Source organism: Serinus canaria, chromosome 12, assembly GCF_022539315.1.
Source record: "Serinus canaria isolate serCan28SL12 chromosome 12, serCan2020, whole genome shotgun sequence".
NCBI lineage: Eukaryota > Metazoa > Chordata > Aves > Passeriformes > Fringillidae > Serinus > Serinus canaria.
In genome coordinates this window covers 20,549,671-20,573,560 of record NC_066326.1, presented here as the reverse complement: position 1 = coordinate 20,573,560, position 23,890 = coordinate 20,549,671, and the positions used below count along the sequence as shown (strand labels likewise).

Sequence of the window (23,890 nt, the reverse complement as noted above, 5' to 3'; positions counted from 1 at the left end):
TTAGGGATTAGTTACAGGGTGTTTCAACAGCCCCTTCCTGCCTGCCTTTGACATTTTTAGAATCACAGAAGGGTTTGGGTTATAAAGGAACTTAAAGACCATCACATTTCAGTCCCCTGCCATGGGCTTGGACAATTTGCACTACACCAAGTTGTCCCAAGCTCCATCCAACCTGGCCTTGAACATGTTCAGCGATGGGGCTCTGAGCTACCTGTGTCAGTGCCTCATCACCCTCAACTGTCTTGTTAGGAAGGCTTTATTAGTAAAATGGATGCTACCTCACAAAAGCTTTCCTGTGGACTTTTAATAAGCAGTTTAAGTGACTTTTTTCCTTATCATTCCTTCTCTTTCCTGTCTTCTGCCACCCCTCTAAAAGTTAAAAGGACACGATTCTGCTCTTAACACCTTCTACACTGCCACAGGGTATATACACTTATCCTTTTTTCACATTCCTTATTTTTCTTTAGAGGGGCATCTTAACAATTGCATTAAGTTATCTCCTATGATTAATCTGATGAGATGCCATTTCACCAGAGACCCTCCCAGTTGTGCACGGTGTTTCCTTGGGCACTGCTTTGTGCAGCCTTGGGACTATCAGTCAGTGACAGCTGGGACAGCATCTGGTGGTCTGAACATCCTGATGAACCTGAGAGAGAAATCAGAATTTGCAGAGAAGCAAAGGAAAATAGGGTGGCACCTAGTGAGACAAGATACAAAGGCAATTTATAACGTCTTGTGCAATAATTGTTTCTGATTCTTAGCAGTGACTGATAGTTATCTTTCTGCCTGCTTTATTGATGCTTTGGTACTGCAGTTCTGCTTCTGCAAGTAGCTGGAAGTGCTTTTTTAAAAAACAAGGCTCCATATATATGTTGTGCATTTTTGCAGGCTTTATCATGTTTGCAGTATCTCCGAGTTTTAGAGTTGAAATTGTAATTTATGATTTCTGTTAGAGAAAGAAGTCATTAAAGCATTTCCACAAAGCTAATTTTTCAATACAAAAAGAGATAACAATGTAATGTTTTGTGAACTGTGACCTTTGTGCCTTGGAAGATGTATAGGGTATATTATCTAATGGATTTCTGGCAGCAGGGTAACTAATGAAATTCTCTGTCAGTGGAGTCCTTGGTGCCTAATTTAAATAAATTTTAAATTAAATAAATTTTAAATAAAATCCCATGCCACCCCCTGCCAAGGGCAGGGACACCTTCCACTGTCCCAGGCTGCTCCAAGCCCTGTCCAGCCTGGGCTTGGGCACTTCCAGGGATCCAGGCGCAGCCACAGCTGCTCTGGGCACCTGTGCCAGGGCCTGCCCACCCTCACAGGGAACAATTTGTCCCATAAAAGAATTCTTGCTCTTCTTGAGTTGATACAAGATAACAAACTCCCAGTAGTTTTGTATGTATTTTTCTTGGAGGATCCTTCACTAATCTATAATCTGTGACACAGCAAAGTGTTTAATTGTGTGACTAAAAAAAAAAAATGGATGGGCTTGTTTAACTGGAAGATCTTACACATGCTGGAATGTTAATTAGTCTTAGAGGTCTAAGTCAGATGAATAGTTAGTCATGAAAGCCTGTTCACCTGTTTTTAAGGTGTTTAGTTAAAAAAAAAAAGTTGAAAAAGAAACAGTTTCTAACAGTTACTGTACTTAAGCTTAGATATGGAGGTGAAAAGTACAGGTTCAAATGCTTCCTTTGGTTTTCAGAGAATATTCTGGTAATTCTGCCTTTCTTTATGAAGCTGATTTAAGGAACATTGTAGCTGCTCTCTGGCTTCATTTTTTAGTGTTGCACCTTGTTTAATAGCTGATGTGGGGTAGATCTGGGAACAACACTGCAAGTGGAGGTGGAATCCCCAAAAAGATGTCTGTGGAGTGATTTGACTTGATTTAGGTTGCTTTGGGTCTCACTGTTGAATTGCTGTTTTCTTCCATATTCATGGCAAGCATTTGCCCTTTGTATTCTTGGGCTTTGCTTAAGGCTTGTCCCTAAGAAGTATGTGAGCATTACTTTAAAAGACCACACAGACATGTGGAATAATTACCATAATAAAGTGTTTGGACAGGTGACATAAATACAAGAATCTAAATTTGTCAGTGTCCTCCTGAATTTAATAACTAGTAAATGAGATTATGGCAATGAGGATTATTCTTTGTTAAAAGGTGTTTTGAAGCAAACGGGCTTTGAAAATTAATTGCAGTACATGGCATTCATAATAGAATAGGTAATGTGCTTCTGGTAGGTTGAATGATTTAAGAAAAAAAGCCAAATCTTCTTTGGCTTGTGAGTTCTCAGGTGCTTTCTTCTAAAAGTGCCTGGAGTCATTTAGGTGGACTGTGAACTGGTTAGGTAGTTCTGCCTAAGGCTTTTACAAACATCTGGAAGTGTCTTTACTCTGCAGCTGAGAAATCAGCCCTCCCTTGAGTGTTGTGTGTGAGACATTGCTAACATTCACTGTCATACTCTAAGGTGCTAGAAAGTTAGGAAATTTGGGGTTTAAAATGGAATTGCAGCTCCATTGAAGGTTGTGCTAAACCTCTTGTTTCATTGCAGTCAATAAATTTTTCATGACAGTTCTGATTTTGAAAGCTTCTGAAAACAAAGCTTTAAAATATTTTAAGTGAATCATTTCATGACTCACAAGTTTTTTTCCCATCTTGAAAATGTCTGGGCTTTTGTATGGAATGGTGATCCATGTCTAGATCTTGATGTTTTATTGTTATCACTTTTGTGATATTGAAACCATTGACTTTTATGAAAATCAGCTGGATCTGATGGCAAGACTAATTCAGCCTCCTGCTGCAAAAAGTCCTTTGCTGAATCCTTCTGAGCATCCTCTTCTAATAGATCTAGAATTATACTACAGCTACTTAGAACCTCTTAGAGCTCCGACTGGTACATTTTTAATCTTGTAGACTAACATAATCTACAAGAGCTGGAATATTTAGTGTATTTTTAATTTTGTAGAATAAAATAGGGATACCAAATGGGTATCCCTATTATAAAGGGATCCCAGCTGATATCACAGAAATTATTTTAAAGTACTTTACCTGAATTTTGGCCTTGCAGACTAAAAAAACATGTTCTGGTAAAAGAATGCTATTTGCAGTAGATAATATTCTGTTTGTTTTGAGTGTGCTAACACAAACTGTGTGGTCTCTGAGAACTTTCTCATCTAAAGCTCTCACCAAGCTTTTTTTCAGATGAAAGGCTCGGCATAGTGTGATGCTGCTGCTGAATAGCCAGGGAGGCTGCCCACTGCTCTAGTTCTTCACACTGCAGTGAGAAATCTCACAGATTATTTCTATAATCAGGCTAATTGAAAGAGTGGAAAGGGTAAGGAGAATTTTTCTGGATTTAGAATTAAGGGATAGTGAGAAGGATTGATGTGGCCTGTGCTATGTGTTGGTAGCCGGGAATTGGGAGTGCATGCTGGTGGCCAGTGCCTGCAACGCTCTTTTAATAACATGTTTTTCACATGTATATTATTAGAGGGGGAATTAATGTGTTTTTGTCCCATGGAATTATCTAGTAAGAAAGGGGTGTGATAAGAAAAATCTCTTCAACCAGCCTTGTCTCAGTTTTCAGGGGAGAAAACTCTCTGACTCTCACTTGAGTTTCTCCCGCTCTAGGAAAGCTAATGGAAATTAAAATAGAAACTACCCTGGCATAGTTCAGTTTTTTCCTTTTCATGTTAAGTAGGTAAGGGCGTTTATTTTTCACCTTGTATTTCCTGGTTCCTTTCAGAAGCTGTGCATTGGGACTGGTCTGTTACCTTTATCACCTGCATAGTGGAAAGTTGGAAATACTGAATCCTATTCCAGGCCAAGCCCACATGATTTTTAGAAGAAATTCATTGTGTGTGTTTATTAAGTTGCAAAATCTTATTTTCAGGTGAAATATTTCAATATTGTGGTGCATGTTCTTGGTGTCTGATGCTTGTAGGGCTCCAGGTGTGTCATAGCAAGACCAAGGATTCCCCTTGCTTACCCACAGGGTGCACATCTGGGAAGTTTCTCAATTGAATCATAGCCCAAACCTCTGTTGACGTATTTGTTTCCTATCCTATTTTCTTCTGTGTCATTTGAAACTATTTTTATTCAGGGTAATGTTCTGGAAAACCTACTGCGTAGTTAATAGATTTTTTTAAAAATGAAAAACTGACTCAAAATGTCTCATTGGGAATGAAGGGTCATCACAGAGCTTTTAATTTGATATCCAACCAAACAGCCGTGGTATTTAATCTGTCCTTGGAACAGCAGCCAACATATAAAAGCCACAATAAGAAAATTATTAGTTATATCCTCCTCTCAGTTTAATGAGACGTCCTCTAAACTAACCTGTATGGGCCTGTGGTGGCTTCCTTTAAATGTGGTTTAGTTTTATTCTCTAAGTTTTTAATAAATTAAGAGAAGCTGTCTGGGCTTTATGGGATAACTCATTGTGCTTCATCTGTCTATTTCCAGATAATTGTTCTTTGCAATGGGTTTCCCTATTGTAAGGGATTTCAGTTACTAATGGCACAGAAAATATTTATTTATTTTGAATAGACCTATTCCTTTAATTTCTTCAAAGTCCTATTTTAAGTTAGTTAAGCTCTGCTGAGTTACTTAAGAGGTATTTTTTGTTCTGGATTTAAGTGCACACCTATTTTTTTGGAAGAGATTGTTTATATTCTCTCCATCTGTCTTGCATAATTTTTTAGGTTGAAGTATTCCTGAATTTCTATCTCAAGAGCCTGCAAATTAAATTGAGTGAGGAAATTTTTTCTTCACTTTACATAACAATTTAAGTAAAGTATTGCATGTCAAATCAAGCTTTTAGTATAATGAATGCAAGGTGCACCATAAGACTTGGTTGTGCCATGTAATACTCTGCTGTTAATTAAAGATCTTCTGTCTGAAGTTAAAAATATGGGAAAAAATCGAGCAGATTCTTCTGTGACAGAGAGTAGTTCTCAGCTGCTGCTGAGAAATTGAGGCTATCTTGTGAGGAATGTATTCAGATATCTTCTTTTATCATCAGAAATGAAACTTGGACAGAGATGGCTGCAGGTGTGTCTCCCTGTGTGGCCTCTGCATCTCCCTGTTCTCCCTGTGCAGGGTGGGCTGGGGCATCTCCATGGGACCAGGCTTTGTCTGTAGGGCAGCAGCTCAGGGAGAGCGGTCTGGCCAAGCAGGGGTCATGGGGCAGAGCAGGAACGCAAGGATTTGTTGGGTTACCTGCTGTGAAATCTGTTTAGCAAGACCAGTGTGGGTATTTTGGGGATGGAAGATAAACTGTAATGGGATCAGTGGGTGGTGGTGATGGCCATGAGGCTCCTGGGGGCCCTGTGGGCACTGCCCTCCTGTTCTGTTAACTGGCATGGGCAAACAGATTCAGACACATTAAGGTTGGAAAAGATCTCTTAAGACCATCAAGTTCAACCACCCCAGCACCACCCACACCACTAGACCATGTCCCAAAGTGCCAAATCCATGCATTTTTTGGATACTTCTAGGGATGGTGACTCTACCACTGTGCTGGGCAGGAACAACAGTTTCTGTGAAGAATTTTTTCCTGATATTCAACCTGACCCTCCCTTAGTGCAGCCTTAGGCCATCTCCTCTTGTCCTATCTCATTTGTTGCCAGGCTTGTTGCGTGAGTAACTTGAGCTGATTGGAAACAGGGAATTGTAACAGAGCCTCTTGTAAAGAGTGACTGCAGACTTGACTGCAGGTCAGTCTGCCATTAGGGCCTTTTCTTCCCATGCACAAGTTGTTCTTGCACAGGTTGTTGCTTGATTGCCTGTGCTATTGAGGACAAGAAGGATTCATAGGAAAGAGTTCCTAATGTTCCTTCCTCTCTAAACTGCTGTAAATGCACATGGGGCAATGCAGTGCAAGCTGGTCATGGAGAGCTCTGTCCACATGCAGAGGCACAGTTACACAACGTGGGCATGAGGAACAACAAGAGCTGTTGTCTGCAGTGAAACTGTGAGTGGTGGAGAACAGTGAGCTTGGCATTCCACACCAGCACACAGGGCAAAGGGAATGGGATTGTTGCAGACACTGATTGGTCTGCTTGATCTCAAATGTTTGCCTAGTGTTCACTACTGTTTGGACACAGCAGAGGGGAAAATGCAGCTCGGGAAAGAGTTAATCAAGGTCTTAAGATCAGTGAACCCTGCTTGTTCTGCATCTGTCTTGTTGGGCATGCCGGGGCTTTCTGCCCAGCTGATTTCTCATGGGCGGGTTATCCTTGGGACTCTGCAGTAGCCTGGAACCTGACACACCCCCAGCTGGTGTCAGGTTGAATTTGGCTACTGCTGGAAATCATGTTGGACTGCTTGGCTTTTTGGGTTTGGGCTTTTTTTTCTGGGAGGTAAATAATAAAGTAACGTCAGTGCAGCAGAAAATTGGGATGGCACTCCAAGTGTTTTACCAGGGAAGACAAAGGAAATGAATGGATGCTTGCAAGAAGGGTGACTCAGGATGACTGAGGGAGGGAAGGAGGGAGGAGTTGGGATATATTGGAATGGATGGTTATGGAAAGGGACAAGCTCACAGTTCAGGAGCTGCCGGCAATATGCAGTCAGAGCAGGGAAGCCTTCTTATCCCCCTCTCTCTTATCCCCCCCCACCTTGGTTCCTTCACCTAAGTGGAGCTGGCTTGAATCTTCAGTGTGAGGTGGGGCTTGGAGGATTTTGTCCCTTTGGGTAGGATTTTGCCTGAATTACTCTTTCTCCTTTTGCATTACATTTGCAGTGAATTGTGAAGAAAGTCCTTGCCCTTTCTCTGCCTACCAGGTGGGATGCAGGATCAATGCTGCTCTTTGGCTGCTGCTCTGAGCAGCACCTTTTTTGTCTGCCTGGCCACCTGCCTTGCCATGGTGGGCAGTGACAGCAGCCACGACATGCATAGAGCAGTGGGGTGGAGGGAGATGTACACAAGTGGGCTGGCCCAGGTGAACACAGTTGCCTATGAACACAGTTGCTGGGAGAGGAGGTTGCAGTTCCTCCTCTGAGGTGTTGCTTTAGGAGGGATGTATGAACCTCTTCAGGCCGTTGTGAAAAGCTGTTTCTGTTGAAAGATTAATATCCCAAATGCTGCAGTGCCTGTTGCCTTTGGAGTGCCTTGTCCCATGGCTCTAAGGCAGACCATGTGCACCAAAACCCAAAAGGTTTTACAGAAAATGAGTTAGTGCTGTATTGTGTACCTGATCCCAGAGGTAAACTAAACCTATGGCTCAAAGTCTCAGCACTCACATTAACCTCAGCTGGTACTGAGTATTGCAATGCAATGCCTGCTTTTCAGATTCATTTTACCTAAGAATCTGTTGAACACCTGCTGGGGCTCTGCTCTTCCCAAAAGCAGGGACATGTATCAGTAGGGGAGTTGTGAGCCATGGACTCTGCTCTCAGATGATATTCCCCAACCTTGCTGTACAAAATGTTGGGCACTTCCCTTGGATAACTGGCCACAGGCTACTGGTGCAAACCACTGCCTGCATCTCACTTCAAGAAAGATGTGGAACTGGTCCTTCAGAATCCAGCACATGGTTATGACAGCACAGAGAGATCTCAGGTATGTTGTTGATAGTGAGAGGTGGTTTGTCCATTTGAAGAATAGTATCTGATAAACAACCCAAACACTTTCTTAAAGGAGGACTTCAGTGAATGAATCTTTCTGGCCACCATGTACAGGCAAATTATTAATGGGCTCAAAATGAAACCAGGGACATGTAGGTTAGAGAGCAGGGAGACCTTTCTAACTAAGAGTAGTTAGGCATTGACAAATATTCCTTAGGCAGGCTCTCTGGAGCTGTGTGCAGGTCTGTCAGGATTAGTGTAAAAATCATTGCTCCTATTTTGGAGCAAGGAAGCAGACGTATTTCCTGGTGACTTCCAGATCCACTTGCTCCAATTCTCTTACTCTGTCCCGTGGCATTGGTCACACACTCAGTGTCACAAGGTTTGCACTGACATTGATATGGTCAGTCCTGTAAGCACTGTTATTTCAACCAGCACACTGATATTTTAAGTTTGGATTAGTTTGGTAAGGAGCCAGCCTGAACTGAGATGTTGGCAAGTTCTGTTTGCATTTCATAAACAGTGGGCTGAACTGCTTTGAGATTGTGTTAAGGCTTATGGTGCACAATTGCAAATAACAGCCAGTCACCAAAAATCATTCCTATTCTGCTGCAGAGGAGTCAAGCACCCAGGAGCAGCAGGGACTTGTCTGGGTGCAGGGAGTGCCCTGACAGTTGTCTTTAAAACAGAAGAACATATCACGAAGGGCCACCAGAGTGAGTCAGTGAAAGGAGAACCTTGCTTCTAAAGCAAGGCTGGACCCTAGCTCAGTTAGCCTGGCAAGCCAAGAGGTCTGTAATAACTGTAGAAAGGCAAAGGCGGGGAAAAGGTACTATAAGGAAGCAAAATGTGAAGGCTAGAGGATGAAGTTGGCTTGGGAACGACTGGCTTCAAGCCAACTAAACGAGGAGGAGTAAAGGTTTAGCACAGCTTTGCTTTAGCAGTGACCTGACAGGAAATCTAATTGTTTTAATATGAAGGTTCCTAAATTTACAAACAAAATTGATTATCTGGCATGTTCTGCACTTGACTTTGATTGTTCTCATGTAAGAGGCTTCCACAAGAAAAAGCTCTTTCTTCTAAGATCTTGTGCTACTGGTTGTCTCTTTTTTCAAATGTCAGGAACATATTGTCAAAATTTTTAGATTTTATCCAACACCTTGTAGTGGTGAAGGTGGAAACTTCAGAAAGAGAAAGATTAACATACCCCCACACACTTTATTTGTAAATATATTAAGTGCTCATATTGCTTCTGAATTGCAAGTTTTTGCCTTTTTTTTTAAAGATCTGTATTATCCTGAAGTTATGTCAGGTTTGCTCCTGCAGGAATCCTTGAGTTTTGAATGTACTGGTAAACACAAAGATTTCTCTTTTCCCGAGAGTGCTTCCTATTTAAAAAGAAACAGGGCAAAAGGCTCGTTTTCTGCTGATGAGCCTTGGTGCCTCTAAGGTTGCGCATTTACACTTTTGTTTATAGATTTGATTTTTCTTGGGAGTTGTTGGTGATGGCTGGAGGCTCAGAATCAGAAAAGTCACCCAAGCATCTGATGCCAGTGGAGCCTTGAACTTGAGAGCAGAGATAAACTGATGTGGCCTGATTAAAAGTGGTTTATCCAGGACTGGAGGATTGGACTGGTTTTAAGCAAAATGTTGCTCTGCACAGGAAGAGTGTGTGACTTGCTCAGTGTGCAGAGATTGTCACAGAGCCTCAGAGCAAGGAGGGCAGCATCGATGCTTGGCCCTGGCTCTTGGGGTCTTGCCATTCCTCTGGGATTCCTGCCCAAAGTGATGGGGTCATATGTGAACTAATATTGTCATCCTTACTTTACCAACCTTCCTTGTTAGAACTGTGGAAGTTATGGTAGGGCATTCCCAGTAGGTGTTGATGTTTCCTGCTGTCTTTCTGATCTTGTTTTAAATAGCCTACTAGTGGTGATTCTTTTTCCTATTTTCCTTAATGGCAGGGTTGAAAATAGGTTCTCAACCAGTGTTTCTATGACTTAATTTGCAAGGGTACCTGGACATCATACAGAATCCTGCAGAATGAAGGAGCCTTATCTTGATATCTTCTAGAAATGCTGTGTCTGGGAGCATTTGCCAAGGTCACTGTTTGTAAGAATACAGTCGCCCCAAGGATGCTGTATCAAGTGTCTTGCTACCTTCTTCTCAGCATAATCTGAAAGTGTCGAGCTAGTGCTAGTACTGTCACAGCATATATGGTGGGGTTTGGTCATAGCAGAGGAAAAATGCAGCACTTAAATCTCAAAAGCAGTGAAATGTTAATGTGTCATTTTTGGCTGATGCTAAAACACTGAGGTTAATGCTTGCTTTTCCACAAAACCTCGTATCATGAGGGTAGATCTGTTCCTGGCTCAGTGTGTATTTAGTGAAGCATCCAAGTAGGTAGACTAGAAGAAATTGTTGGTTATTAACTTAAGGTTGGAAAAGAGGGACAGTAATAACAAAAGAAGAACTAATCTGATTTGTTGTAGTGGTAAATCAGCTCTAAATTCGTTACTGTTGTATGCATATGTTGAAGGGGTTTTTTTGTGAAACAATAACACTTTATTGGAAAGATTATTAAATTATTACTGTTTTTACTAGGCATTATTTTAACATACAGTATAGTTTCTATAAGGACACAGAATTGAGTGTGTGTTTGCCCTCCTCCCTTTCTGTTATGGTAATATAATTGCTTTTCTTTCTTCTTGATAGAGCCCAAAATGAAATGGAAATGGTGTTGCTGCTATGGCCAAGGTTTACAGTTGTGAACCATCTTATCAATCACACCTGCTTTCCTTCCAAATGTTTCCTTTGGCAAGAACATCTGTTGAGGAGAATAGCTTTATTCCCTAGGGCACCATTTTCCATATGCTCCCATTTCAGGATAAAATTAAACCAGTGGACCTTGTCAGTGTTTTCGTAACCAAAAGTGGGTCCTTGTGCTTCTGTTAGTAGAACATGAGCAGTATTATTTAATAATGGCATGAATCACTTCCACTGGTACTCTTCTGGAGAGTAGTGCTGTCTGGCTGTGAGTGGAATTGTTCTTTGGCACACGAAGCAGATAGTGTTTAGTCAGAGAAGTGTTGTATGTCCAATCTGGTGCTGCCTGGCTTACTGACAGGGTAGTGGTTTGTGGAATTAAGAGCTTGGAGGTATGGTAAGCACCAGGAGGAAGAAAACAGGGCTCCTGTATATTTCTTGTGAGGCTACTAGAGCTGTCAAATGGCCAGATTTCCATGGGCATCTCCTCTTGATGAGTCTGTACATTTTGTGCAGGAAATTGAGGGCTCCCTGCGTGGTTGGCAGGGATTTGAGATGAGTGGGCAGGCTGTGCTCAGCCCAGCTCTCAGGTGTGGGTGTGTTAATTGATTGTACACGCACAGTCAGTCCAGCCTGCTCTGGGTCATGATACTCGTAGGATGGGCTCAGGCTGACATCTCTGCCTCTCTGGGGATGGACCTGTGTGGAAGCTGTATGGAGAGGGGCAGCCCAGGTGGGTTCAGGTTGGTGGTCATTTCTCACTGCATCTCTCTCCTCCTGCAGAACTGTGACCTGGCAAAATTAGCATCTGTGGAACCCTTTGTGATCCTGGTGTGGATGTGAAGGGAACACTAAAGCAGTGCACAGCTTTATCTCTAATAAAGCATTTGTTTGGAAAGGAGTATGAGGGCCCAGAAATCCCTGGCAGCTTTCAGGGAGTGAAGCCCATTGATAGTGTGTGCACATGAGGATAAAGAGTTGCCAAATTGCATAGTGATGTAAAAAACAAACAAATCCCTTTTGTTTAAACTGTTTTCTGAACTTTTTCTGTACCTCTCCCCAACTACACATCAGCATGAGCTGTGAAGAAAAGCAAAAACTGCTGTTCCTGACTTCAGATGGGCTTTCAGGTGGACTCAAACTGCTGTGTGTGCCTCGTACTTGGGTACAGTCCATGGCAAGCAAGTGTGTTGCCTTGGGTTTTGATGTGCCAGTGAGTTTTAATGACAGCCCTGCCCTCTTATGTAAGCTTTTAAGACATTTTCATGCCTTGTGCTATTTATCATGGTGTCTTACCTGCATTTCCTCTTCAATATTCAAAAAGGATATGTTTCCTGCAAGGTCCTATCCAATAACCTTTCTTTTTCCCAGGGTGAGGCAGGTACTGGTGATACATGGTTAATACACTGCTTGCTTTTTTTCAGGCGACACTGCAGACATCTGTGCTTTCATTTTTCTGTACAAGTACCATTTTCCCCAAGACTGCACAATAACTTGTTGACTGATGAAGCCCTTTCATGTACTCACCTGTCACTTATCGTGGGGACTGAGGGAAACACAGTCCCAGGATTTAAATTCCATACAGTGGGTGTCCATTACTGCTGGTAATTAAAAAAGTCTTACTCCAATTGCTTTTTCTCTTTCAGTAGTAATAAGGCTGTTGTTTCACAGTCAGAAAAAGCTTTTATTCTATGCAATCACAGGGACCTCAGAGAGACCAGTCTTTGCAATCATAAATGGCTATATTGATTGGTCTTTATTAATAGAAAAGCCTTCATCCTCTAAGGAGAGATGAAGCACCTGAATTTTGTAAAGTTAAAAAAATAAATTCAGAACCTTTTAAAGTCACATGGAAACTAGGCATAGTTCTTAGATGATTTCTCCAAACTTCTAGTCATGTTTTTCATGATGCTGTATTTTGTTTTTTAAAAAGTTTTACTGAGCAAAGAGATCCATCTTCAGCGGAAAAAGGAATTATTTTTAAAAATAACTTCTTGGCGAAAGTATGTACCAGTAATGCTACTTATGGATTGATGGATTGAACCATTTTAAGGTGTATTGAACACAGTGGTTGTTCAATCCTACATTTCGCTGGCAATACAATTTTCTTAAAAAAACCCCAAGAAAACAAATCCAAGCAATCAAATTATGTGCTGTTCACTCCAATTAATATGGCATCTGTATGCACTACTGTTCTTTTCTTCAAATGTCTAGTTTGAGGAGACTTTAGTCCTTTTATTTACTTAAATTGATAGAGGGCAAATCCTTCTCTTGGGCTGTCTCTCTGGGTGTGCATTCTTCAGTTCCATAGTACCTTAGTGTGCCTGAAGTCAAACAGCCAAATAAAAAGGATTTTTTGTTTGCTTTGTGTAGGTGCACGTCAAGGTAGCCAAGAGCAGTGTCATCTCTATAGATCACCTCTTAAGGGAGTTGATAAAGTCAGCTTTTGCATTTTTTTTCCTGACAGCTGAGGAGAGAGAGAGAACAGAGCAGGTTTCCGTATGTTTTTCTAACTTGTATTGGGTTTTATGAATGTAGGAAACAATATGTGATTAAACATACAACAAACCTTTTTTGGCAGATAGTTTGTGTGAACGCTATCTTCTTGCACTACTCCATGAAATCTGAATATGAAGCTCAAACTACCAGGCTGTTCTTTCCCAAAACCTAGTTTTCCTATTTGAAAGCCTTTTGAGTATTCTTTAACCATCTGGATCCTGGGCTGTGTCACCAACCGGTTGAGGGACATGATTCTCCCCCTCTGATGGGACCTGGAGCACTCTGGGGCCTCTACTGGAGAATGTTGTGGAGCTGCTGGAGCGATCCAGAGGAGGCCCTGGAGCCGCCCCATGGCTGGCCCTCTGGAGCCAGGCTGGGAGAGGTGGGGGTGCTCACCTGGAGAGGAGAAGGATCCAGGGAGAGCTCAGAGCCCCTGGCAGGGCATAAAGGGGCTCCAGGAGCACTGGAGAGGGACAGGGGACAAGGGATGGAGGGACAGGACCCAGGGAATGACTCCCACTGCCAGAGGGCAGGGATGGATGGGATATGGGAAAGGAATTGTTCCCTGTGATGGTGGTGAGGCTCTGGCACAGGGTGCCCAGAGCAGCTGTGGCTGCCCCTGGATCCCTGGCATGGGATCCCTGGCCAGGGATGGGGCTTGGAGCAGCCTGGGACAGTGGAAAGTGTCCCTGCCTGGGTTGGGGGAACAAGATGATCCTTAAGGTCCCTTTCAACCTAAATCATTCAGCGATTCTGTTCTTGAAATCTTTCAGAAAATGAAAAGTAGTCTTTCCTGATTATTGTTGCTTTCCATAGAGTCTCTGTCAAATGTTGTTTGTTAGGTACAGTCCATGTAATAATTCTTCCATCACATTGTAAAATCCATACTGCTGTAGGCCACAGATTTTAAATTATGATACAGCTGTGATCAAAGCTGAACACACCAACATTCATAAGGAATGTGTCTGTGCCCACCAGTTTGGAATCTGCAAGTACAAGACACGGGTTGTTTTTGTCAGGTTTTTTTTGCTTATCCGGTTTTCAAATTCTTGTCATGATAGGCTGCAGGGACTCCTATGACTGAGCATCACTCACATTTGTTTAGATTTGGCGCTGCTGACTTTGTTTTCAGAGGTAGTGTCTAGCCAAGATTTGAATTTGCTTGTTTGCATTTGGTAATGATCATTTGAATTAGTATTTTGGGCCTTAGCCAAGGTCATGTGTCCTGTAACATAAGGGGGCCTGTAGCAGAATAGTTTCACAGACTTCAAGTTACAAAGTACTTCTGTGGCTGTCTGATTGAGCCTCCTGTATGTGCCTTGGTTTGTAAGAGTTTCTTCAGTGAATTTGGTAATCCCTGACACTCTCAGAGAAACTGTTCAGCCTGAATTCCTCAGCATGGACAGTATGGCCCAGTGCTTTGCTGGTTCTCACAGCCCATCCTTAAATCAGGGTCTGTGCTAAGGGGCACCATGCTCTCTGCACTGAGAGCTGCTCTTCTCAGTGGGAGGGTACCTCAGTCTCTGTTGTGATCAGTCCATGGCCAGGCTGGCTGTCCAGGCCCTGTGCTGCATCCCCAGCTCTGTTGGGATCAGTCCATGGCCACACTGGCTGTCTAGCCCCAGCATTGCTGGGCTGCTCACATGCAGATTACATGGGAAGCTCAGTCCCTCTTTGTGTCCTGTCACTTTTATGCTGCAGAATTCTCCTAATTCTTTCTAAAGTGTCTCATTTGTTACTAGCAATGAGATTTTTTTCCACAGTTCTTTGTAAAAATTCAAATCACTTTGTTAGAATAAAACCTGAGCCCTGCAAAACCTCATGAAAAATCCTCAAGGATGTTGAGGATGTTATTGCTTACCCAATTTTTAATTATTTAATGTAAACAGATCTTTTCTGTTTCATTGAAATTCTTAATGTGAAGCAAATGCATTGCAGAAATCTGAGTTTGTTGTATCAATGTTATTATATTTATCAACCCAAACATATAATCTCCTTGGAAAATAGCCCAGATCTGTTTCTCACATACTCATGTTGATATTACCCTTTCATACCTTACTGTCCAAGGGATGGGGAGTTCAATTTTTAACTATTGGTATGTTTTAGTTTACAAGCTCCTGTTATTCTTTTGAGCAGGGCTATAGAATGTCAAGCTTTGCAGGAGGGAAAATAAAGAAAAAGGAACTATGTTGTTACAAAAAGGATGCTTTCAGCTTAATTCCTAACCATTATGGGAGACTGTGATGACTGTATTCTGTCTGGGAGTGCAGCATTTGCCTTGGAGTGTTTTCTAACAGGTTGTCAGGTGGTGTTAGGAATGCACCAGAAGTGACAGCTCCTTATAGCACTTAAAAAGGTTCACAAGGAAGACCTTTCTAAACTCCAGACACATAGCTCTGTTAAATATTTAGGAGCTGGGGTACCCCAATCTGAAGAGTGGCTTTGTGACAGTGAAAGGTCCCTCTCCTCGATTTCCCAGAGCCTGGCAAGCATTGGATGCTTATCCAGTCTTTTGAGTTATGGCAGTTGGGCTATTTTCTTTTTCCTTCGTCTCCACGCTATATTCTTCCCACTCATGTTTTCTTTTGAATTTACCTCCAGCAGCAGCAGTAAGCAGTTGGCCCTTTCTTGGGGGCTGCATGCTGTGGGGCAGGGATGGAACAAGAGCAGAGTGTTCCTGTAGCAGCTTCAGGGCTTCTGAGGCTCATGACTTTTCAGGTGCAGGAGTTTATAGAATCATGGAATCACAGGATGATTTGGGTTAGAAGGGACCTTAAAGCTCATCCTGTTCCACCCCTACCATAGGCAGGGACACCTTCCATTAGACCAAGTCACTCCAAGACCTGTCCAGCCTGGCACTGGACATTACCTGGGGAGTTGGGTATTTGCAATTATATGACCCTCTGCAAGGATGTTTTCTTCAAAACAGAAAGAGCAAATTATTTTAAAGGAATGTTTTCCTGTATTTCCCCTCAAAGGTCCTTAGCTAAAACTAGAAGCAAGGTGGGATGAGAAGAGCTATCAATACTGCTGGTTAGGTGTTGGAACCCAGGACATCCCTCTGGCTGTCCTGGATGGCTTGAGTCCCTGCCAGGGGGCTCAGAGACCTTGGCACAGAGCCCGAGACCCCTGTGCCTTTGATTTTGACCAATGGAAAAAATTACCAACCTTATATGAGGAATTACAAGCCACAAACGTTTTAAGTAGAATGATAGTTAGTTTGCCACAGGGTGAAAAGTAGAATTTTGGGGTTTTTAGAACGGGGGCTTAGGGTCACAAGATGGAGGAATTTAGGCGTGCCTTGTCCTTCTTTTTCCTTCTTCCTGGCCTCCATCTTCTGGGTGATGGTGGCACTTTTGGATTGGTTTAGAGTAGGAACACACTGTCTAACATTGGTGATAGGTATTGGAAAATTATTGTAAATAAAGTACATGCAGTTTTTAGTATAAAAAGGCAACACTGCCCTGAAGGCGGGGAGTGTGCCACTGACTGACCAGCTGAACGGACCTCAGCAGGTTAGGGAAAGAATTTTATAGATAACAGAAAATAAACAACCTTGAAAACCAGAACAGAAGAATCCTGACTCCTTCAGTTGCCGGGCTGGGAAAAGAGACTCTCTGACACATCTCGGGGTCATCCTGACCCCAGAGACCCCCGAGAGTTAGGGTGCTGCTCTTCCACAGATCTCCAGGGTGCACTGAAGAGCTCCTTATCCTTTCTCTGTGTGCGTTAGAAATGCAAAATGTGGGCACAGAAACATTAAATGACTTGGTGTAGGAGCTTAGTAGGCTGCAGTGTGAGGGAAGAACTGAGAAAGTTTCTCTCCAGGATTCATTGAGCCACTGTTGGAGTTTAAATTAAGATCTGTGCAAAGACCCATCACTTTTCTGTTTTCCAGCTATTTTACATTTCTGTCCCTCAGTATAATTAAATTCAGTGTGTCTGTATAAAGGCACATATAAACTTGGTCAGTCTTGCATGTTTTATGGAAACAGGGACATGAAAATTTCTGAGATGCTGAACTTACGGTGAATGTTGTGTGGGCAAATTTTCCATGCTTGCCTGGCACTAGGACAGTTCTTCACTGGGAACAAGATAAAATATGTCCAGTTCAATAAAGCTAAGTCATTGGGGTGATAAAGGATGTGGATGGTACAAGAAGTTCTGCATGGAGAGCTTGAGGCAGCTGCTGCAGCTCTGGCCAGTGAGACTGATGATGGTGATGATGATGGTGACGATGAAAGAACTCATTGTGGTCTGCAACTTCCTCCTGAGGGGCAGGAGAGGGGGCAGGCACTGATCTCTTCCTTTTGGTGACCAGTGATAGGACCTGGGTGAACACCATGGAGCTGTGCCAGGGCAGGGTTAGGTTGAATTTTAGGGAAAAGTTCTTCCCCTAGAGGTGCTGGGCACTGCCCAGGCTCCCCAGGAATGAGCACGGCCCCAAGGCTGCCAGAGCTCCAGGAGTATTTGGACAGTGCTGCCAGGGATGCCCAGGGTGGGGTTGTTGGGGGATCTGGGCAGGGCTGGCATTGGATTCAACGATCCTTGAGGGTTCTTCCCAACTCAAGGGATTCTGTGGTTCAGTGGCCAAGGGGATCTCCTCATGCTCAGTGCTTTCCTGGGCTCAGCACAGAATCAAGTGAGAAATGGCTTTTTAGTGCTGCTTTTATGTGACACAAGGTGATTTTTTTAGAAGAGTAGTCAGATTAGAGGTATATTCATGGCTGTGTAGGAAAGATGATTTGAGGAACTCTGAAAATCTCACCTACGGTTTAATCCATCTGTCTGTTTGGTGGGGAATCTTAGGGTGTTTTGTGGGTTTGTGGTGTTTTGTTTTACTAATTTGAACTTGAGGTAGTTTCCTAAAATAAGTGTACTTAGTGTGTAGTTGAAGACTACCAACCCTTCAGGGACCGCATCACAATGCTTGAAGGGTTATTCCATGGGCATCTTCTAGGATTGGTAAGACTGCCTAACCTGAGGTTCACTGAAGAATGGAACACAGTCCAAGGGCTTTATTTGGGAGTCAGAAAATAAATATTCTACTCTCCATCCTGCCACAGAGGGTGGGGGAAACAGGAGTGAGAGAAAGCAGCATTTGTCTTGGACAGTCTCATTGGGAGAACTTAACTGGGGAGTACCATTCCTAAGCCATCATCTTGGACCAACTGGGCATCCTATTGCCTGCTTAGGGTTCCTGGTGGATTGTGATTAATTCACTGGTACGAATATTTCACTTTAGGAGTGTTCCACAGATTGAAGTATGCAATTGCTAGTTTATAACTAGATGAGAAATGGTAGCAGTAATGGGATGAAGATGCTGTTTCTAAGAAAGGCGGGATTGAATGCTGCCCCAAGATTAAACTTGCCAGAACAAAGCTAAATCAAGCTTTGCTTGTTCTGCTAATTCTTTGCACTGTATTTATTTTGGTTGGTGAAGCTCATTGGCCAAGGGAGCATTACTGTCTGCATGCTGTTTGGTAGCATTGGGTAAATAACAACAGTTTTGGTGCCTCCTCTTAGGCTGCAGAGGGTGGTGTAGGGCTTCTCTGGCAGGCTCTCAGGTGGGCAAGAGGTGGCATCTGTCTTCTTTAGGAAAGACACCGTGTCTTTGTAGCAAACGCACAGCAAAGAGAATCATAGAATCCTTGAATGGTTTGTGTTGGAATTGACCTCAGAGATCATCTTCCAACCCCCATGGCCTTCCACTAGACCAGAAAATATAAGGGAATTTCATGTCTATATAACAAGTTAATTTGCAAACTCTTTAGAGTAAGGAGGTGAGGTGAAAGAAGCACAGAGGGGATGGCTTATCTCAGCACATGAGCACTCTGCTGCTGGGCTGGTGCTGAGACAGGTTTTAATGGTGACATTAAAACACAATGGGAGCACAGCACTTCAAGGGCAGTGGATTCTCTCTGGCTCTTCTCCCCCATCTCCACCTCTCTGAAGGTGATATGTTAGGCAGCAGCACTGAAATGTCTCTCCACACCTGCTCTTGGCCAGCCCAGGATTGAGCCTCCAGGGGACAGCTGGAGCATCCCTCCTGTGCTGACAAGTCCAGCACTGGAATGAGGGTAATTTACCTGCCCAGTTACTGTGTTTGTGGGTTACAGCAGGTAGGTGAAGCAGAATGCTTTTTAAAAAACAGCCAATTGTTGCTTAAACTTCAGTAAATGCTGGGCTCAGATGGGATTCCGGAAAATACTGAAACACCAGGCTCTCATTACATGCCTAGAGTCTTTTTTTTGTGGTTAGGGCTTTTTCTTTCAAGGGGGATCTGGTGTCCTGGAGCTTTTTTCACAATTGATTTCAGAGTTTCCTTTGAAAAAGGTGTTTTGTGAGGCAAATGAGAACTGTTTTGGTATGTCATCTGCAGTCACAAGCTTATGTGGAACCTATGAAGCACTGGTAATGAAGGAAGTTAAGGAGGTGCTACCTGAAATTAATTTAATGACTTGTGACAAGAACTTCTTTTGTTTAAGCATTGGTTGTCGTGCTGTGGTTATGTTGGGAGGTTTTCACCTGTAAAACACACTCTGCCTGTGGTGTACAGAGGTTTTCACCTCTAAAATGCATGGCCTGTCCATGGTGTTGCGTTTCTTGGGTGTGTTTGTGGCTCTTTTGGGATTGGAGATTTGGGATATTCATTCCCCTTCCTCCTGCCCTTGCAGGATGAGCTGCTGAAGTTCTGAGGTTCAGTAGAAGACGTGAATCCCACTGTTCCTCTGCTGTAAGGCTTTGAGGTATGCCTTGATCAATTTAGAAAGCAGCAAGCTATGATTGCATCCAGCAATAAAGCACACTCAGCCTCTTCTCCTGTGCCAAATTTAGCCGTAAAGGTCTGAATTAAATTCCTAATTTTCCATAGATTTCTAGCAATGACTCAGGCAAATAAGTAAATCTTCCTCAGCTTGTTCCATAGCTCCTGTTCACTGAATTGTGAGTATCCAAGGGGACAAGGACTGCTTTTATGCCTTGGGAAAATGAGTTCCCCCTGGGAAAACCTGCCTGCACTTCAGTAGTGCCGCTGACAAATAGCAGGCTGTAACTTGGCCAGGGGTTACTGACTGAAGAAGAATGTTGGCTGGATTCTAATAGGGAATGAAGCTGTAAAATCTTCTTTCTTGATTTGCAAGTTGTCTCATGGCATCTACTGTTTGTTCACAGAGAGGGGGTTTTATCCTCTAGGATTGCTGTAAGTGATAAGTGCTTATAACTGAGTATACGGGGTGTGGGAATGAAAGGTCCTGGATGCTATTAAACATTTATCATATAGGCAGGATAATACTAAAGATGTAGGGCTGGTACATGAAAGCAGAACTGCTACTGTCCATAAATCCACAGGAAGCCAACAGACAGTTCCACAGGAGACAGCTGGCAGTGGGTCCTGTGGCTGACTTCACACTTGAGGCCATCGCTGATTAGAAGAGTAGTTGCGGTACATGAGCAAAAGTGGGTGCTTGGAATGCAGATGTGAAAATGGAATGATCTGAACAGATGTTCATTCTGCTGATGTAGGTATTTGATTTCTGTTCCTGGCTCAGAAGTGCCTCTGGTTTTTCTTTCTTCGTCACCAGCATGGGTCAGGCTTCTGCATGATGGAGGTGAGCCCTGCCCTCATTTCTGACCTAATGATCCTACTTGCCTTACAGTCAGGCCTTCATCTGTTCAAAATGAGAGAAAATTAAATAACCATCAGTAAATGCAGCTATGTCAGTTTAAGAATTTAAAAACAAAACACAAAACTTTTAAGAAAACAGTATTTATATGCCAGCTGGACACAGAAGTCCGTAGGACAGGAAGCAGGGAAGATATCCAAGTGTTTAAAGTAGTTAAAAATTTTTAACATTAGTGAAAATTCAAGACTTTTAAAAGAGAAAATTTAAAAATTTTTGTGAAACTGCAAAGCAGCACAACTTTCTAGTTTGCAACACCCGTTGCAAACTTCAGACCCTGCTCTTACACAGTTCTATGCATTGAATGTGAAAAATTTATGTAGTTTTTGCAAGAGCCCCTTTCTTCATGGTGGGGAGCTGGAGTTCATTCCCAGATCAGCTTCCTCCTTGCAAGGAATTAGGCAAGAAACTTGACCGTGTTTGTTAGTCTTGGAAATCTTCCGAAGGCTCAGGTGAAAGGCAGTCTCCTGCTTGTATAATTTTCAGATCCTTAGTCAGAGCCCATATGTTACAACCTGGCGGAAATGATGCTTGGGGATGACTAACTGAATATGTTCCTGCTGTTAATTTGAGTGTCATTCCAGAAATTTAATTAGTAAGTTTTCCCTTTCCTTTTGTTAACACATTTACTTACTAATTCCTGTCTTAGCTGTTTTTCCCCATAAGAAACTTAATGAAGGGATAAAATTTGTATTAACAGAGGGAAGTATTTTTTTTCCCTGACTGTGATGAGTAGGGAGAAGCAGAGAACATACATGTGTTGAATTAGCAGAAATTTTGTTATAGATAGGATATTCACTTCTTTGTATCTTCCTGCTGCAAACATCATGTTAGTCCAGTTTAAATGAGCGTGGGGTTTACCAGAATTGAGGCTCTAAAGTGCTAATCGGAAATTCCATGAATGGTTTGGTTTAAAAGGGACCCTACATCCCATCTTGTCCACCCCCTGCCATGGCAGGGACACTTTCCACTGCCCTGGGCTGCTCCAAGCCCCATCCAGCTTGGCCTTGGGCACTGCCAGGGATCCAGGGGCAGCCCCAGCTGCTCTGGGCACCCTGTGCCAGGGCCTGCCCACCATCTCAGTGCAGAGTTTCTTCCTCATACCCAAATGATCTTTAGGGCCCCTTCCAACCCAAACTATTCCATGAGTCTATGACCACCTTTCTTTTTCATGACCTTTCCAAACAATCCTGTTATGTTAAAATGTAATGCCTGGAGGTAGTTTCAGGCTTACACCCTTGGCTTCAGGATGAGGACATTTTGCCTTGTGTGGATTATATGATGGGGAATGAGTGTCTCTAACCCCAGTGAAGGTTTCTTGGGTTTGGATTAAACCCTGAGTGAGTCATGCAGTTAAACAGGTGTTTCTGCTGCTTCAGAGTAGAAAGCACTTCAATCTTTAAGCCCTTTCAGAATCAGCCTATGTTTCTGCCAGGAAAATCAGAATCAGCCTATGTTTCCTCCAGGCTGAACCTGACTTGTGTCAGGTTCAGCCTGGAGGAATTTTGAGAAGGCTGCTTGAGCCCTGATGGCACCAGAGACCCCTCCCGTGGTGGAGGCTGCAGCTGCAGGAGTGGCTGCTCTGCCCTTGCCCTTGCCTTGCCTCTCCAGCTGGAAAACAATGCTCAATTCTCCAGCAATGCTCAATGCTTTCTCATCAATCTGATGAAGAAAATCCACATTTTTTTCTACTGTAATTCCAAATAAAACACGCATTTACCTTCCAGAATCACTTTGTTGCAGTTGCCAAAAATGATCCTGCTTTTAATATGTAGAATATACAGAATATGGTTGTGTGCTGAAGGGTAGTTTTAAAAGTTACCAATAAAGTAGCAGTGGAAAAGTTCTCACAGTGCTCAGAAACCTGGAAATGAGAGTCAAGGACTATGGTATTACTTTTTTTTTTTTTTTTTTAAATTGAAAAGTATTTGCAAATCTGCTGGATCTATGTGGCCACCTTTCCTCTGCCAGCTCCCACTCTGCTCTTCCTGCCTTGAACGGGGACTTGCTCCTTCTCCTTCCCAGCAGCAGTGTGTCTGATTTATTCTACAAGTTTTAAATTAGAAGGAAATTCAGTAGTAGGGAAGAAGTGACGGATTTGAGAGCAGTTCTGTGGCTCTTCTTGCCTGACTTGTTTGACAGCCTGGGTTTTTTGTTGGTTTTTTTTTTGGCTTTATTTTTTTGCTTTAGAAGAAAGGCAGCTGGTGCAGAGCAGCAGAGGTTCTGCCTGGCTCGGCTGTGGGTGTTCCATGTGCTGCTATCCCTGTGGGGCATGGGGGGCTCTGCCTGCCCTGGGAACCCAGGCCGGGTCACTGCAGGCATCCTGCACTGCCTAGCCCCAGGGCTGCTGCTGCTGCTTGGGCAGGGTTTACTCTGATGTTGCTCCACGGATCTCAGAGTGAACAGAGAGCACCCTGAACAGCCCCAGGACCAATGGGAATGCTTCCCCTGTGCACGCACAGCACTGTGGCAGGGTTTTGTCATCCACCAGGAGCCAAATCATGGTTCCAGCCCTGTGTTTCCTGTAATAAAGTCTCCGTGTGAAGTGTTTGTAGCCATGGGAATTCTCATTCCCGTCTTGAACTGTCTGGGATTGTGGGTGAGGACAGGCTGTGGAAATGGCAGTGGCTGATTCTTTTGCATCTTGGCTACAAGTCAGCTGTGTTCCCATTTAATTCACTCTGTGTGCATAGGAGTGCAGCTCCTATAGATGTGCCTAACTGACTTGAGGAAAGAAAGAAGTCTGAGGTCAAAATATAACTAAGAACTAAGTAATCTTGGTGATTTGGCTTTCTGAGTGAGGGCACCTTCTAAAGATCCCAAAAGCTCAATTTCTAGGGCATGTGTGGGCAGTGCTTTGGCCAAGGGGGGCAAACCAGGCAGGCATGATGGTGGGGTCTGGGGTGGAACTCCCCTGCTGCTCTGTTTCATCATCGTAAGAGGTTGGAGCAAGTGTCCAGGCTGCCTGTTTGAGGTGTCCATGTGCTGGGGAGGTCCACACAGCCCTGGAGCTTCTTCTGAGCCATGGGAGAGACAGAGAGTCTCTGCATGCTCTGGACAGGGTCATGTCACAGCCCGGAGCTTGTGGGAAATGCCCTGAAATTCCCCAGGAGATCTGGAGTAGTAGAACATGACATTTTCACATTTCTAATCTAAAGAATTTCCATTCATATGCAGCCTATGCAAGAAGCTGAAGGACAGCTGCACATACTTCCTTTACCAAAAAGAAGGGAAAAGTCTCTAAAATGAAGCAGAACAGCAAAGACATAAAAAATTGATGTGTTTGGATTTTTTTTGGAAGGTAACATGGTTTTAATTTAGCCTCAGGTAAACAGGATGGACTGGGCTGCAGAACCCAGTGTGGTGAGCA

General features: G+C 43.3%; 1 protein-coding gene across 5 annotated transcripts in view; it reads left to right on the top strand.

The window, feature by feature from the left end:
- Positions 1–23,890, top strand: part of WNK2 (WNK lysine deficient protein kinase 2) — a 96,295-nt gene that overhangs the window by 9,856 nt on the left and 62,549 nt on the right. The gene's annotated exons all lie outside the window — the stretch shown is intronic.